Below are 17,942 nucleotides of genomic sequence, written 5' to 3'. Positions count from 1 at the left end.
CCTCGTTCACTTACTCCAGAGAGGCTTCCAACCTAACCCCGGTCTTTGGAATTGGTACTGCTGCGTCTGCTGAAAAGAAATATATACATAAAATAGTCCCACATTTGTCCATATGTCGTTCAAAGCGTAGTTTCACCTAGGGTTAACTCCTAGTAATCATAGCGAACAAAATTTCTTTAAATCATTTGTGGCTCCTTGTCGATCATGCACAAAGGCGACTTGCGGTTGCAATTAATGATTTATTAACACTCATGACTCTCATGGCACAGGGCGTCTCTAGTTTTTTCGGTTGTTTTTAAGAGCTATAATTCCCGATGTGCGAACAGTGGCAATCCCGACCACCAGTCGCTACCTCGCCTCCTGACCCTCACACCATATGCCAGCACAGAAGCTATAGGACTGCGATTTCGAACTCATACCTTCGTCGACGTTACTTTCCTAGAAGCTCTAGGCGTAGCTCCGAAGACTTTCCAATGGATGCTTTTGTCGAGCTCAATAGTCTTCGTTAAATCGAAATGATATTTTAGAATGAAAGTCGACCGATTTTAAGTTGAAAGATGTTAACTGTTGTTTTCCGGCCTTATTACATAAAATCTCATTATGGATGACTATTTCGACTGTCCACTATGTTAGGGTAGTAGCACACACGGTCATTAGTTCGACTGTCTTGAGAAAGTTTTACTTCACCACTTTGAGTGTTCTTGTGAAGGACAAAGCCTCGCCTGGTAAATATACGTGCCTGCGTATTCACATTTGTAAAAGGAGCCGTAACGTGTAGGTGATATTTAAATTTGGTTGATAGGCTATAATCAATGTAATTCACTCCAAAGTTTTGGATAGGGCCGCCAACTTTAGGAAATGTCAAACCGGGAGACTTGGGTGTTGAAGGATGAAGGGTGAAAATGAAAATTTACACTTCAGACGCTATTGCATAGTTTCGAAAATAAACAACAGATGTTTGAATGTAAGCCCAAGTGATTTTTCAAACCCTTCTCATATGTACATATATCTTCAACTTAATAATGATGTAGGAATCATTTTAAAGGAGTTTTTATACCCCTAGAACCTACTAAAGGATTTTGCATTACTGATTTCGCTTATTCTTTCACCCAATGGCAATGACAATTTTTTTTAAAAATCGGTACCTTTTTGGGTAATTTGCCTTTTTTAACAACTTGAGGACAATTTGAAATCACGTTCGCCGTGGGTTATTTTATTTGAATTAATTGTTCATTAAAAATTTTTTGAAAAAAAAAAAATACGCAAAGTGAGCATACAAGTTTATTATATAACTTTTCTTTTAGTGTTTTGTTTTAATAACTTGGTAAATTTGGCGATGCAAATTCCATGTTAAGCTGACATCGAAAACGCCTGTTTTTTAAATAACTTTTGAACAGTTAGAAAGAGTAAAATTTCGCAATTAGTTTCTCCTAACTGGTAGTGATGCGCATCCGTTGATACCACTTTCGACCCTGTCCGACCAATTTTCGACATGAACAATAAATGGCCAAAACAGTCTTAAACGAGAAAATATAGTAATGCGCCGGACGCCGCCGCCGCCGCCGGATGTCAAAAATATCGGGGTATGCCTCTATTTCGAGGCTAGTATCATAAATATTATATGGTTCTTCCCTTTACGAAACTGAACCCACAGCTAACATTCAAACTGTGTCAGTTCATCATACATTTTCTTACAATACTTGCAGGCGCGGATGTGCATATACCCATGCGTAAAACTGTTGAATAATTTTAAAGGTCATCCCATCGTTTGCTGCCATAGTCCGATTAAGCTGTCCGCTGCATTATACATGTACCTTACCATTCATTTTCTTTATCAACAAAGGCCAGAACTTCCTAACTTTAAATTCGGTCCACAGCAGCTTATGATAGCACTAGAAACTCTCACAAAGATTTAGAGGCTTATATTTTTGTATGAAACAAAGCCATCATTTGGCCTGAGTTGTACCTTTAGCAATGTTAAAATAAGCATTATAGCGATGCACTTAAATCGAATGCAGTTCTAGCTCGAGGTAGCGATTGAAATATGCATTTACTAACTATGCAAACTACGCAACAATAAGAGGAACGTAATGGATTTGAGTTCACAACGCTGCATGCTTCTCATACTTCAAACAAAGAGCGCGAAACCAAATTCAAATAGTAAATTGCAAATGTTTGTGCACTTGTATTGTACACATATGTACATGTATACCCACATGCATACATGAATGTGTATACACCTAAATGCAAACTATCATTCAGTTAGATTTAAGTAAATCGCTAGCGATATGCACGTAAAGATACGCAAATAAAATTTAAAAGCAAAGCAAAAGATAGTTATTTTCAATGGTTTGTCGTTACTTCTTTATTTTTATGCAGATATGAAGTAGTTGTGTGGCCCACAAGCATACACACACACACACATGCATACAAACATATATACTCACTAGGCCGGGTCGATTTGTGGGGAGGCAAAAAAATCGCCCATTGCTCTGTGAAAATCATATTCTAGGGATCAAAATAAGAAACTTTGCCGAAGGAACCATACCTCTAAAACGAATTCTGATGTCCCCCTCTTTGGGTCGTAGGGGCAAATTTTGAAATATCCCACTTTGAAATCCCTATGTTTTTTCTTTTTGGAGTTTATTTTTCTCTTTAGAAATTTATTTAGTCAGAACTTATGTAAATGAAAAAATGAATTTAACTTAGTAATAGAAAAGAAATAAAAAAAAAAAAAAATATTGGAAATTAGCGTTTTTACAACTCCCTTTTAAAACCAAGGCATCACTGTGATGCATTTGCATGTCGTAAACATAGTTGTGTGGATTTTTTATTCAACCGTTTTAAAAAATGAAGGTATCACTGTGACACAATTTCAGATCGTAAAATTGCTTGTGTTGTTTTTTTAAGCCACCACAAGACACAGCAGGTAGAATTGATATTGCCCCTACCCAAAAGTTCGACCCAAAGGGGGGGACATCAGAATTCGTTTTAGAGGTATTGTTCCTTCGGCAAAGTTTCTTATTTTGATCCCTAGAGTACGATTTTCACAGAGCAATGAGCGATTTTTAAATCGACCCGCCCTAACACTCACACTATCGTATACACAGCTGTATAGATAAACATAAATTTTGTTCATTTTCCTTGTTGTATTCGTTTTGGCTATTTTACTTTGTTATGCTGTCACATCGTGAGTAAATAAATCAAACATTAGATTTTGTTCAGCCAGTATGACAATGCAATATTTTGTATACCTTTATATATTTTATTTTTGTTTTGTTTACTATTTGATCGTTATTTGAAATTGTTCCATTACATGCATTCTCACGTTGGTATCTTTCATCATTCTGCATTTCACGTGCACTTTGTTGCAATTTATCTAATTTTTCACGTAACAACTTTTTAGTTTTTTCGCTTGCTTTTTCAAATAAGTTTGCGCGACTTTGTATTTTGTATTTTCCATTTTGGCTCTTATCGGTGCTTTTGCGTCACATTTTCATATTTTCAGCACAACTTCACTCATGTGATTTGCAAAATTTGTTTAAATGCGATTTGTGCAGCTTATTTTTTTAACCCGTTTTTATTATGTGTTGTTATATTTGGCGTGCGTTTGTGCTATTGTTATTATTGCTGCTTGGTGAATTGGCAACGAATTTTCAATTTCACATACGGCTGCAAATTTAGTTTTATTATTATGCTATTAAATGGAAATAAAATTTTGTATGCATTTTTTTGTCGATTTGAAAGCAAATATAGTTTTGCCAAATTGTTGCGTATACGCAACGGCGCACGCTTTATTGTGTGAGTGTGTTGAAAACTTTTTCGTGGATTAAATAAGTGATTGAAAAGTTAGTTGTTAGACATTTTACACTTGTTTCTCTTTTGAAAATATGTCAATTGCCATATTTGGTTTTGGCTAACATTTTTGCTTTTCGTGCGTGTTTGCCGGAATTGCTGTGGTGTGAAACTGCTTATCTTTAATGAGCTCTTAGCGGTGGTATGTAATTATGAATGTAATTATAACATTAAGGCGCGAAACACCTTCGGGAAGGTTTGGCAGAGCTTCTGGCCCCTGGTTCCTTAATTCTGCTACAAATTGGTAGACTTACATCTGGTATGCCCAGATCTAGCGGCATCTGAAAGGCAAACGAATTTTTGCTGATAAGCTCTTTTTTTTCTTAGAAATTTGCACTACTATTAGAAACTATAGACTCGAACTGCAAGTAATTTTGTCAATTTGGAAGTAATGATGGTTTCCAAGCTAAGTCTCAACCTTCGTATTGTAACGAATTCTGGGAAATGTCGCTTATTTGAAACACTCTGCTAACGTTCTAATCGCTAAACTGTTGAATAAATCACTCCAATATTCAGTATTCCAAACTCGTCTTTATTTAGATTACTTTGTGAGTAGTACTTCACAATAATATATACTTCCCAACCAATACCGTGTTTAAATAACTGATTTGTTATTACTCAGCTTACGCTGCTTTTATACTCTAGGTTTCCTCGTTCACCCATTTCTCCTAAGGTCTAGTAATTTCGCGACGAGTTGTAGCTCATGCTTGGTTAGTTACCAGCTATATAAGCACATGAATATTTGTAGTTTATAGCCATATGCATGTGTATGTGTGAGTAACTACTTCGGCTGATGACTACATGTGCGTGTGTGAGAGATACCTCTTCGTCTCTTTCTACATAAGTGTTGCTAGCTTTAACGTGGACAAGTGTATAAGGGTGACTGCTTCATGTTTTTGTTGTTGCGTGATTATTTACAACAGCCTAGTGTTGTCAACATTCGCCACAGTATTATTGCTATAGGCAATAAAGCCAGGAGTGTTTCCGCTTTAATGATTTGATTTTTAAAGGAAAAGTTTGTTTTCCAACATTGATTATGCCAATTATATGGAAACCGACCTACATAGCTCATGCCTAGAGGCTCGATTCAGTGCAAAAACATTTTTTTACCATTTACCATAAGACATTTTCATTTGGACTATTATATTTATACATCAATCGATTAAAGCTTATCCATATCATATATCCAAATGCCAGGGCTTATACGAGATGTGGAAATTAAATTCCGGGAATTCGTCAACAAAAAACCAGAAAATAAAGTTTTATGAAAAATTTTACTATTGACTTTCATAATAGTCTCCTCTAATTCTACGCAACGATTTCAACGTTTCTCCCATGATTGGAAGCACCCTTAGTAGTCCTCCGAAATTAACCCGTTTAGCACCTCGCCGTTACAGCTTCTTGAACCTATTGCACGCCGCGGTGATAAGATCCCTTGAGGTGTGACTGCATCTTGGTCAATAGAAAAAAAATCGCAAAGAGCAATATCAACGGACGAGAAATGTACCGGTGCATTGTCGTGTTGCCATCCTTGGCGAGTTCGGCTTGCCCAGGAAAAACATATGCCTTCATCCTCTCCAAATCGCCAACATAACATTTCCCAATCATTGTCTGCCCAGCGGGAATACATTCGCGATGAATAATGCGTTCCATATCTAAAAAAACAATGAACGTTGCTTTCAGATATGACTTTGGTTGCTGGTCACCCTTTTTCACCCACCGTTGTAATTTATTCAAATACCCATAGGCTACCGCAATCATCCAGTCTCTGTACGTCACACAATTTCACTGCGCCACAAGTGATGAAGAATGAAAAAATGATGCCAGTTTTTAAATTATAACTAAAGTTGTTTAGTTCCGGATAAGAAAGAGTTTAACCTATTACAGTGTCCAGATCAAAGTTTTGCCAGAGTGACGCTCGTCTCTATGGGAAGTCTACTTTCCTCTATTGCGAGTTACTGGTATTTGATATTGAGAACGGTGTTTGGTGCCTATTCATCGGCATATGACTTTACCGACTTTTTGTGAATGTCTCTGTGGACACTTTACGCTCTCTTGGTTCAAACGACTGATTTTTTGTGTGCCATATTTCTCCATAGTACTTACGGAGGTGACTCCTTATGCTCCTGGGAGGTGTGCCTTTTCAATCTGATGACTGTAAGGACATCCAGGTCCAGAGTATTTAGCAGAAACTATTTGTTCGGCAATTAACTTCTCTCCCTTATGAGGAATATCTCCAATGCGTAGATGGTGTTCCGCGACGTAAGAAGACCAACCGTGACAGTTCTAAGCGCGGTGTTTTGACGTTTTCTTCCTGAGTGTTTCTTTTGGGCTCGGCAACATTAGTTATTCTTTGTCTTTGCACCAAGTGTTTACATATTTTGTTGCAGCTATAGACTATAGGTGCAATTGCAGTTGCATGCTGACCCAAACGCAGGCCATTATCGAACGTCACATTAATTTTGGTTGGCGGATAGTTGGTAACACAGTGCCATCGACGTGATTTTGAAATTTTGTCGACTCTTGGCACGTCGACGTCATAAACACGGTCGCTGAAGAGTTGGTTGGTAATAGCTATAGGCATGGGAGACGAAAAAGTTAGGAAGATAGTTGTTAATTTTACAGCATTACCCATTTTTGGAACGGACAAAACCAGCTGCCCTTAGCATGGAGTCATCGGCGCAAGAAAAATAGTAACTCCTTCTAGTGGAGAAGGAAACTTCGAAATATAAAGACTAAACAAAATTGGGGACGGGAAACCATCTTGTGTTACTCATTGTTAAGGGATTGGATGTTGCATTCCTAAACTTGACCAATGCCGGTTGACAGCAAAGTTAGCTTGTCGTCCACCTTTTGAAATTAGATGGTAGGGTAGAACCTTCCAATTCTTGCAGTGACTTGCCATAATTGACCCTTTCAAAAACTTTTGACATATCTAGCGCCATGAGTACTGTTCTATGGTTGGATTCTTAGTTCAATCTGAATTTATTTGAGTATTAATGGCATTCAGCGATATGGCGGTGCTTTGTAATTTTCAAAAGCCATGCCGATGCTTGGTAATCTGCAGGATAGCAATGATATAAAAGAGCAGGACGCCTTTACTGTTTGTTGAACTTTGAAGATGTAAAACTTCCAACACATTTTTTTTTTTAATTCCCATTTTTTAGTTTCACCAGTATTTCAAGGTTAGTCGTAATGTATACAAACAATTAGCCTTCAACAAATTTCTGTTTTCGTCAAAAATTTCCAATAGCGCGGTATAATTTTTCAAACCAAATAGAATAAATAATAACATTTGTTTAGGCATGCTGTTTTTATACAAAACAAACTCTTATAGAAGTACGTACATATGTAAAATTTTAAAAATTTCGGAAAGGTCACGCAAATAAAATAAAAGAAAAAGGTCAGCTAACCCACACATTGCCATGCAGCTTATTCCTGGCCATGGGCGTAGCGACGTGGGGCGCGGGGTTTGGGGGTTTAAACCCGCCCCCCTTGCCACAGGATCACTTGATTTTTTAGGTCGTTACAATTCAAATATTTGATATTTTTATGTCTATATTAATAAATTTCTTTATAATTCCGCTACGTGTTTACTTTGTTTGTGATATTATATTTTAATATGCTAGCATATGTATGTAGGAGGCGAACACTTATATTTTAATCATATTCTGTTTCATAATAATTCTGCAATTTATTAAATATACAAATGTACATGTTAACTTTTACTAAAATTTCATAAAGAAGTTTCCTTTGCCTAACGATCATTTACATACATATCAGAGAACAGCAAAAATCGAACACAACAACGTTCGATTACATTCGGCAACATGATCGTGTTCAAAGATCCAACTTGCTTAAACGAACATAATCGACATTGATTTAAAATCAACCAACTTATTGCATGCGTGAATATAATCAATTCAGGCGTTTGCTCGTTTGCCTCAACCGCGATTACATTCATCGGAATGAAAAGGCAAATATGAAAACTCCACGCGTCTGAATATTTGCGTGATTCTTCTGCCCTTACGCCACGGCGACAAGCTACATATAAACATTGTTTACGGTTCTGTTTGTTTGCCGAACTAAACGAAATCGGTTGAAGCCACGCCCAGTTTTTATACACAGTCGTCCATCTGTCCTTCCGCATGGCCGTTAACATGATAACTTGAGCAAAAATCGACATATCTTTACTGAACTTAGTTCACGTACTTATCTGAACTCACTTTATCTTGGTATAAAAAATGAACGAAATCCGACTATGACCACGGCCACTTTTTCGATATTGAAAATTACGAAAAATTAAAAAAATGCCATAATTCTATACCAAATACGAAAAAAGGGATGAAACATGTTAATTGGATTGGTTTATTGACGCGAAATATAAGTTTAGAAAAACTTTGTAAAATGGTTGTGACACCTACCATATTAAGTAGAAGAAAATGAAAAAGTTCTGCAGGGCGAAATAAAAAACCCTTAAAATCTTGGCAGGTATTACATATATAAATAAATTAGCGGTATCCAACAGATGACGTTCTAGGTCACCCTGGTCCACATTTTGGTCGATATCTGGAAAACGCCTTCACATATACAACTACCACCACTCCCTTTTAAAGCTCTCATTAATACCTTTACTTTGATACCAATATAGTACAAACACATTCTAGAGTCACCCCTGGTCCACCTTTATGGAGATATCTCGAAACGGCGTCCACCTATGGAACTAGGGATTACTCCCTTTTAAAATACTCTTTAATGTCTTTCATTTGATACACATGTCATACAAACACATTCCAGGGTTTCCCTCGGTTCATTTTCCTACATGGTTATTTTCCCTTATGTTGTCACCATAGCTCTCAACTGAGTATGTAATGTTCGGGTACACCCGAACTTAACCTTCTTTACTTGTTTAAATTAAATTTTTTTCTATTCGATCAGTTTCTTTATTTTGAATTTTATATGCGTATATCTTAGACTTCATGCATAGGCTCAAAAAGCATGAATTCTACTTATTCCTGAAGGAGGTACTTCGGTTTTTTTTATCAATTTATCTGTGATTAATATTACAGGAATGCGATTCTGTGGCTTTTCCTAATGTTCGCATGTTGTTGAAAATCTTGTGTACGCATCCAGTAACAACGGCAACGAACGAAAGATCTTTTTCAACTCTTAGGCTGATTAAAAACTATTTGCTAAACCCGATGAGTGAAAATCGATTGAATGGCTGTGCATCACTAAGCATCCACCGTGCTCAAATTGTTACCGTTGATGAAGTTTTAGATGAAATGGCAAAGAAAAGCCGACGCATGCGCTTGAGTTTTTAATGTAACCTTTTTCATATCATATTCTATATACACGTACTTTAATGTAAAAGCTAAAGACATTTTTTTTTTTATTTATTTAACTGCAAAAAAAAATATTTTTTTTTGAAACCCTCCCCCCCAACGCAATTTTCTGGCTTCGCCTCTGTTCCTAGCATTATATTGTTGGCAATGAATGAATTGATAACATTATTTGTGGAGGTAGAATGAAAGCTCGAAAATCAAAGTGTTTGAAACGAAACGATAGACTTAATGTCAAGAAAGTCATTTGAATTCTTTGCATGCCACCAAAGAGAACATATTGCATTGCAGGAGGGCAGTAAAAATAACAAAATAATTGTATACAAAAACAACTAAGTATTGGAAACAGAAAGACGGTGAACAACAAGTTGTGCTTTTCTACATACCCACAGTAAACAATCGAATGAAAAGACTTGACAGGCGGCAGACAAATCAACTAACAATAAACGGCAGGCGTGCAATAGCATATATAGTACGATAATTGTGAATAACTAACGTAGAAACCAAAGAATAATGATATCACAGACATAGACGACAAGAGCAATGATCGGCTGAAATAGTCAGTTTGGCCTGACATTGCAAAGTGATGGTGATGGCGCTCGTTTCTTGGTTAGGGAGTGTTAAGTAAGAAAAATAAATGTGCATTATTTATTTGTAAGTTTCGTACAACGGTCTGAAATAAGTGGTCTACAGTGGAAAGAAAGTAATTTAGTACATTTTTTGTTATTGATATTAGAGAAAAAATGATAAAGTTTACAAACGGCGATGGTTACAAGGACATGTTTCAGAATATCACTTCTTCATCAGCTGGCTTCTAGGGAGCTGAGTATAGTACTAAAAATATCAAACATTTACTTTTCATACTGTAAAGGCCTTTATTCACTCATACATATGGATGTCCAGCTGCTTGCTTTGCAATTAGTAGTACCTTTATGTTGCTATTCCTTAATACACCATTGGGTATATACTAATCCTCTTTGTTTTTTAATATGAGCACGTCTTGCTAATGAAATACAAATAGTAAATAAATGCGGTATTTACAATTTATACTTTCTTTTTTGTGATACTTCAGTGAAATAGTCTTTTAATTCAAAACTTATATGTTTACAACCTTGTTGGAATATTCAGGTGAAGTAAGCTGTAAGCTGACTGTTGCTGTTTAGCCCTAAAAATCAGGGTCCTAAGATTTTGAGGAATGTACAGTTATGGATTGCTATTTAAGCATCTTAGCATTTTCTCGTATTGAACCGACTTTCGCGGGGCACGTCTGATAAAATTTAGTAAAAAGTATCTTGGTGCGAAAGATAGAAGCCCGCCATAAATCGCCTGATTGGACCTTATCAGTGCGGCTTCAGGCCTGGTAAATCTACAATTGAGCAGGTTTTCACAATGAAGAAAAGCGGTGAAAAAAGAATCGGCACACACCGCCTCTTTGTCGATTTTAAAGCCGCCTTCTACGTCACGAAAAGGAACTGCCTACATGCTGCTATGTCTGCATTTGGGCTCCCCGAAAAACTTATATGGTTGTGCAAAATGAGGTTGAGCAACACAATCAGCTCAAATAGAATTGGGAAGGATCTCTCCGACCCGTTCGAAACTAAACGACGTTGCCGAAAGGGTGACCCTCTGTTGCGCAATTTCTTTAATTTGATGCTGATACTAACTGCAGAACTTTACCGCTCTGGAAAAATTATCTATAAAAGCGTGAAATTACTGGTATATGCTGATGACATTGATATCATCGGCCTAAACACCCGCGCCATTAGCTATGCTTACTCCAAACTAGAAAAAGAAGCGCTACAGATGGGTTTAATGATGAATGAGGACACAACGAAGTACTTATTGCCATAGAACAAGGAGTCAGCGCATATGCGCCTTGCCAACCACGTTACTGTTGGCAGCCATAATTTTGATATAGTAAAAGGCTTCGTTAATATGGGAAATAGCATTAACTCTTACAACAAAATCAGCTCTGAAATCCAGCGAAGAATCAATCTTGCCAACAAATGCTACTTTGGACTAGGTAGGCAATTGAAAAGTAAAGTCCTCTCTCGGCAAACGAAAATCAAACTCTATAAGTCTCTTATCGTACCCGTCCTGCTATTTGGTGCAGAAGCATGGACCATGACAACATCAGATGAAGCAGCTCTGGAAGTGTTCGAGAGAAAAGTTCTTCGAAAGATTTATGGACCTCTACGCGTTGGCGATGGCGAGTACCGAAGAAGGTTTAATGATAAGCTATACGAGCTTTACGCAAACATCAACTTAGCCCAGCGAATTAAAATGAAGCAACTATGTTGGCGAGGCCATGTTATGGGAATGAAAGACGACGCTCCGGCTAAGAAAGTGTTCTTACCGGAACCCGCCTATGGAAGCAGAGGAAGAGCGCGGCCCCCACTCCGCTGGATGGACCAGGTGGAAAGCGGAAGAAGGTACTTGGGAGGAGTCACACAACAACAACGGCATGACTTTGGTTGAATGCGTTTGTCAACTGTCAAGCATTGTAGGAGTGTGGGTTCAGATCCCATATACGGGGAAAAGACTTTGAGGAGATTTACAAGGTATAATCGAAATAACAGTCACCTTGTCTGTTCTGATGTGAAGTTGTATAAATGTTTCAAAAATTATTAAATAAATTAAAATTAGAAAAGAAAGAACTTTCAAAAATATTTTCATACATTTAAAGCAGGGGGAGGATTGCCTAATACAACAAAACATTTCTCGATACTGATTACTTTTGTATAGGGAAGTCTATATCTATCTCAATTCATCAACGTCATTATGTAAAACTGTTAAACAACAAAAGTTATAATCCCCTTATGTACGGTTGCAATAATTTTTAAGACTGAATTTCAGGTTTGGTTTTGCAACAAATCTAAGCATACTATCTCTTAAGCTCTTCTCTGGTTGAGCCTGACCTCCCTTCACGTTTATTGGATGAAAATGTTCATGTAATTACCTACCCGGAAAGTATTGAAATCTGCTTAAAATATGATAGCTCCCTTTAACTTGTTTGTTTTACAATTTTTTGTTCTATATAAGCATCCATACATGAGAGCTACTGGCTTTCCATTAAACAGATTTTGGTTCCATGTTTAAATGTTTGCCGCTCTGATTACACAAATCTCAAGAAGTAAAATAAAAGTCACGTCGCAATGACACGCTTAGCTTACAAAAATTTATTTTTGTACCAGTCGTGGTTTGGATTTGTTGCCTCATAAAATTTTTGGCTAATAAAATAAAAGCAGCCCATTTTACATTGCGTTATCCACTTGAAATGGCAGCAAATTATATTTGTTTTGGTGGTGAGGTTTATAAATTTTCGTTTGTTCGCTTTGCTTTAGTAAACGTTTTGGAGGTGACATAACGCTAATGCACTGGCCATTCCACTTGAATACACACGTGTATGTTAGACGCTTTGACAAGAAAGCCAACAAAACCTCATTATTTTTATCTTAGCAAATCGAGCTGTACAAATATTGGGCTGTCAAATAAACTTGTAAGTAGATAAGAAATCAAACAAGCATAAGGGAACAAATAATAGTAAAACAAGTAAGGAAGGCTAAGTTCGGGTGTAAACGAACATTACATACTCCGCTGAGAGCTTTGGAGACAAAATAAGGGAAAATCACCATTTATCAAAATGAACCTAGGGCAACCCTGGAATGTGTTTATATGACATGGGTTTCAAATGGAAGGTATTAAAGAGTATTTTAAAAGGGAGTGCGCCATAGTTCTATAGGTGGACGCAGTTTGAGGATATCGCCATAATGGTGAACCAGGGGTGACTCTAGATCGTGTGTTGTACGATATGGGTATCAAATTAAAGGTATTAATGAGGGTTTTAAAAGGAAGTGGCCCTTAGTTATATATGTGAAGGCGTTTTCGAGATATCGACCAAAATGTTGACCAGGGTGACCCAGAATATCATCTGTCGGGTACCGCTAATTTATTTATATATGGCATACCACGAACAGTATTCCTGAAACGCCCATTGTCAAAAATTTTACTAATTTTCTATTTTGCGTCATAAGGTCAACGCACCTTCCAAGTTTCATCGCTTTATCCGTCTTTGGTAATGAATTTTCGCACTTTTTCGGTTTTTCGAAATTTTCGATATCGAAAAAGTGGGCGTGGTTATAGTCCGATTTCGTTCATTTTAAATAGCGATCTGAGATTTCGTCAAGATACCTCAAAATTTACTCAAGTTATCGTGTTTACGGACGGACAGACAGACGGACGGACGGACATGGCTAAATGCATTTCTTTTTTCGCCCAGACCATTTTGATATACAGAAGTCTATATCTATTTCGATTAGTTTATGCCGTTACGGATTACCGTTATCAGAACAAAGTTAATATACTCTGCGAGCTCTGCTCAGCTGAGTGTAAAACAAGTGAATGAATAAAAAGCAAACATAAACACAAATCTAAGCTCCTATTATTCTAAATTTGGCGTTTTGGGAGAAGGATGAGAGTGACCTGTTGAGAACTAGACTTTTGTGAAATATATTGAGAATGCCTATATATATATGTACATCAAACCATATTGCCAATGGTAATTGGACATACCTTCCTTATGAGTTTCAGCTTCATATAGTTCAATAACGGCATCGCAGTTCTATGCCAGAAATTGTCAGGCGAACCACGTTTTAAAAGTCAAATACCCGATACCCTAAACATAAAGTTTTCTATATTGCCTCCGCCGGCAGATGCGCGTCACTCTAGCTCAACTTCGATTTGGATTCTGTAACAGATTAAAATCTTACCTATCCTGAATCAACCCTGACATACATTATGTATGATCTGCTTGCTATTTGTCCCTACATGACACCAACCATCTCTTCAATTGCAACCACATGCAACCAACGCAGCTAACACCTCTTTCCTGTGGTCCACCCCTGCTAAACTGCATGTTTTCTCCAATTTCCGTTAGAGGATAAAGATGACAATTTGTGAGTGGTCGCACCTGTTGAATGGGAAAAAGCACTGCTACAACAACAACAATAACAACGGTTAGCGAGGGCTCTTGCCTGTCGTAAGAGGCGACTAAAATATCAGATTCAAGGGGCTGTGTAGCGCAAACCTTCGGGTTGCCAGCGCAATATATAGCTTCTCCAAACCCAATTATCAACCTCACCTATCCGCGGCGAATCCTTTTTCACTAACAGACGGGGCTCTGGCGACCCCAAGTTCCGCGGCTGGGTCGGGAGTGGATGGCCTGGAGGTTTAATGTGGCCACATAAATCGTTCCCGAGATGGTCGGGCTAGCACCTTAGTGGTGCTGTGGTACCGGAGCGTACCGGATCTGTATCCGGCAAAGGACCATCGCATCGGTAACACTCCCCAAAGCCTTCGGGAGCAACCTAATCGCTACAACAACAACAACAAGGGCTTTTGCATATCCGGCTTTGTATTATATTCTGGGACATCTGATGTTATTGAATAGCAGTTTAATTAACATCGATTTTTCCTCTGACGAGAGCTAGTTTGGAGTATGTGATTGCTATTATTGGTAAGTGTGGTTGGCTACGGAAAGCAGATGCAATCGCAGTCAGTCAATTACGGTTATTCCTTCCAAGCTGTCGCTGAAAAATACTGTGAGTTTTCAGGAGCTGTGACAAAATCATAGGTACATACATATCGCCCAACTCTATTGCATTTATCGCTTCAAACGTTGCATAAAGCCTAAAAATTAATAAATAGGATATCTTTTCAATGTTAAATAGTGAGAGAGATGATAAAACCAATACCTGAATTTATAGCCATAGATCTTCCTCGTGTAAGGAAAAATGAGAGTGGTACAATCCAGGCTGAGGAAAAGAAGCTATTAACTGGCTAGCCAAAAAGTGTTGAAATATAGAGTTAGTAAGATAGTCGGCAGTTAGTCGGTTGCTTACTAAGCTGAAATCTACCTTCAGCTAGTCGATTTTCAACCAATAAGTTGCTGTTGACGTATCGGCAAGTCGATTCGCCGAATAATGGACTGTAAACAAGAGCTCTAACAAGAAGCATACATCTTCACAGTCCATAAGAAATGCGATTCCCCAAACTACGTTGTTTATATATAGATCATTTTAAATATCCTATGGAGGACTCTACCATTGTGGGAACTACTAAGGCCTATTGTCAACGAGAAAACTAAGCTTTCTCAAATTGGACCCAGACCTGGTATGCACAATATGGGCCAAAACATAAGCAAAACATGTAGAAGGAAATTAACAAGATATGTTAAAAGATCCGGTTTTGATTCACCAGTGTCTAAGCTTAGTTCCCTTCAAAAGTTTTCGGGCAATACGCTTCGATAAAGGCTAACAAAACCGTATTTCAAATCCGTAAACCGTATTGCTCAAATCACCATTTCAGAAATAAGGAAACTCGTTTATGCAATTTATTAAACCCAGCGTATACTTGTAGGAAAGGGTCCTATACATTGGATTGGATAACGGTTGTGGTAATGTGATAAAGGATCGTAACAGACACAAATTTCCTTATATCAAAGTTAACAGCATCGGAAAACATTTTGATGGAGCCAAGTCCGAAAGTGGCGAAAACACGATAATTCAATATCAACAGTCGATAAAGTGATAAAACTTGATACGTGTGTTGAACTTATGACAAACTATAAATATCTTGTATCTTTGGAAAACTGGCTTGGGACTGCCCACATTTAGAAGAAGAAAAATTAAAAACTTTGCAAGCCGTAAATCAAAAGAAGTTAAATATATCAAGTTGAAACTTAACAGGGGGTTGACCTTGCTTCTACATATGCACTATGTAGAAATTACAAAAAATTGATTGGCGGCTACGGAAACACAAGAAATTCGATTTTCAAAAATGGTAAGAGGGATAATTGATTACTAAAGATGGACGTTGATGAAACTTGATAAGTAAATTGACTTTATGACGAGAAACTGAAATTTGATACAACTTTGGAAAATATGTGTAGCATCGCCCACAGAAATTTAAATTTTTTTTTTTTAATTTTGCAAGCCTTCAATTAAAAGCCATTGAAATTTGGCAGGGCTGACGTTCAAATTATTTAATGACCAAGCCCACTCAAAAGCTTTTTGTATGTCTTCGTCATTTCTCCCAGGGTCTAGAGTCTTTGCGAACAGCCCTCTCGAAAAGGTGCTTATTTACTTTCCTCTTCTGCTGCATCTCATATGCGCTGTTGCCTTTTATGAATATATGTGATGTGTCGATTTGATGTTTTGCAACATTGGTGAGTCCTGGTTTGAAGCCATCCTGTATTCTTTTTGAAAAGTTCCTTTTGAGATGCGTCCATTTTCATCTTTGCCCGGTCACAGAGTCTAGAGTCTTATCGCCAATAGTCTTTTCGAATAGTTGCTTATTTAATTCCATGATTTGTTGCATCTCATATATGCTTTTGTTATACTCAGTTGAGCAGAGCTCACTGAGTATATTAAGTTTGATTGCATAAAGGTTGGTTGTACAGTCATAAAGGAATCGAGATAGATATAGACTTCCATATATCAAAATCATCAGGATCGAAAAAAAATTTGATTTAGCCATGTCCGTCCGTCCGTCCGCCCGTTAACACGATAACTTGAGTAAATTTTGAGGTATCTTGATGACATTTGGTATGCAGGTTCCTGAGCACTCATCTCAGATCGGTATTTAAAATGAACGATATCGGACTATAACCACGCCCACTTTTTCGATATCGAAAATTTCGAAAAACCGAAAAAGTGCAATAATTCATTACCAAAGACAGATAAAGCGATGAAATTTGGTGGGTGAGTTGAATTTATGACGCAGAATTGAAAATTAGTAAAATTTTGGACAATGGGCGTGGCACCGCCCACTTTTAAAAGAAGGTAATTTAAAATTTTTGCGAGCTGTACTTTGGCAGTCGTTGAAGATATCATGATGAAATCTGGCAGGAACGTTACTCCTATTACTATATGTACGCTTAATAAAAATTAGTAAAATCGGAGAAGGACCACGCCCACTTAAAAAAAAATTTTTTTTTAAAGTAAAATTTTAACAAAAAATTTAATATATTTACAGTATATAAGTAAATTATGTCAACATTCAACTCCAGTAATGATATGGTGCAACAAAATACAAAAATAAACGAAAATTTCAAAATGGGCGTGGCTCCGCCCTTTTTCATTTAATTTGTCTAGGATACTTTTAATGCCATAAGTCGAACAAAAATTTACCAATCCTTTTGAAATTTGGTAGGGGCATAGATTTTATGACGTTAACTGCTTTCTGTGAAAATGGGCGAAATCGGCTGAAACCACGCCCAGTTTTTATACACGGTCGTCCGTCTGTCCTTCCGCATGGCCGTTAACACGATAACTACAGCAAAAATCGACATATCTTTACTGAACTTAGTTCACGTACTTATCTAAATACACTTTATCTTGGTGCAAAAAATGAACGAGATCCGACTATGGCCACGCCCACTTTTCCGATATCGAAAATTCCGAAAAATGAAAAAAAATGCCATAATTCTATACCAAATACGAAAAAAGGGATGAAACATGGTAATTGGATTGGTTTATTGACGCGAAATATAACTTTGGAAAAAACTTTGTAAAATGGTTGTGACACCTACCGTATTAAGTAGAAGAAAATGAAAATGTTCTGCAGGGCGAAATAAAAAACCCTTGAAATCTTTGCAGGTATAACATATATAAATAAATTAGCGGTATCCAACAGATGATGTTCTGGGTCACCCTGGTGCACATTTTGGTAGATATCTGGAAAACG

At 37.3% G+C, this 17,942-nt stretch overlaps 1 protein-coding gene and 1 long non-coding RNA gene across 6 annotated transcripts in view; both read left to right on the top strand.

The window, feature by feature from the left end:
• Hs3st-A (Heparan sulfate 3-O sulfotransferase-A) overlaps positions 1-17,942 on the top strand; it is a 638,465-nt gene that overhangs the window by 79,590 nt on the left and 540,933 nt on the right. The window lies entirely within an intron of this gene.
• LOC137247186 (uncharacterized) lies at positions 9,391-10,244 on the top strand. The gene is made up of 2 exons (XR_010951789.1): positions 9,391-9,851; positions 9,934-10,244. It is a non-coding gene; the product is annotated as an uncharacterized lncRNA (long non-coding RNA).

Source organism: Eurosta solidaginis, chromosome 3 (assembly GCF_040869045.1).
Source record: "Eurosta solidaginis isolate ZX-2024a chromosome 3, ASM4086904v1, whole genome shotgun sequence".
In the NCBI taxonomy this organism is placed as follows: domain Eukaryota; kingdom Metazoa; phylum Arthropoda; class Insecta; order Diptera; family Tephritidae; genus Eurosta; species Eurosta solidaginis.
The sequence above is the reverse complement of the archived record's forward strand: the minus strand, read 5'-3'. Positions and strand labels throughout refer to the sequence as shown.